Source organism: Galeopterus variegatus, unplaced genomic scaffold (genome assembly GCF_000696425.1).
Source record: "Galeopterus variegatus unplaced genomic scaffold, G_variegatus-3.0.2 Scaffold14653, whole genome shotgun sequence".
In the NCBI taxonomy this organism is placed as follows: Eukaryota; Metazoa; Chordata; class Mammalia; order Dermoptera; family Cynocephalidae; genus Galeopterus; species Galeopterus variegatus.
In genome coordinates, this window is record NW_007740764.1 from 24,576 (window position 1) to 25,294 (window position 719).

The window sequence follows — 719 nt, forward strand, 5'->3', positions numbered from 1 at the left end:
GGTCACAACATGTAATTTTCATCCACATTGCACCTGTACATTGCAGATACAACAACCATTTCTTGTAGACAAATTGTTAAATCTTTTAAGTGCCAGGGTCTCATGCAAACACCTGAATACAAGTCCAGATAGAAAATTTGCCATTTCATTTTAGGCAGATATTTGACCTCTCTGTGCATCAATTTTCGAATTTGTAAAGTTGCAATGATATCTGCTTCACACAGTTAAGCACTCAGCAGCATGTCTGGTGTGTAACAGACACACCACAAATTATAGTTCCCTTTCACTTCTATCACAAGGTACATAATNCTAGTTACATGACAGGCCACATCTAATAGCATTACAACCTTAGTTGGTGGCCAGAATACCCAGGTTTGGGTCCCCCCAACCCCGCTTATGAACTGTGTGACTTTGGAAAACTTACTTAACTTCTCTGTGCTTCCATTCTTTTTGTAAGTCTGAAAAATGGGGATGATAATAGTATAAACCTCATACAGTTGAGAGGATTAAATGAATTAATACTTGTCAGGGCTTAGAGCAATGCCTGGCAGAGATAGCATAGGCACTCACTCTTCGCTACTATTATTTTAGTGTTTGGATACTCACCACATCTGCCCATGAACTTTCAGTCATGGAGCACAGAGACAACAAACTTTCAGGTCACAACATGTAATTTTCATCCACATTGCACCTGTACATTGCAGATACAACAACCATTT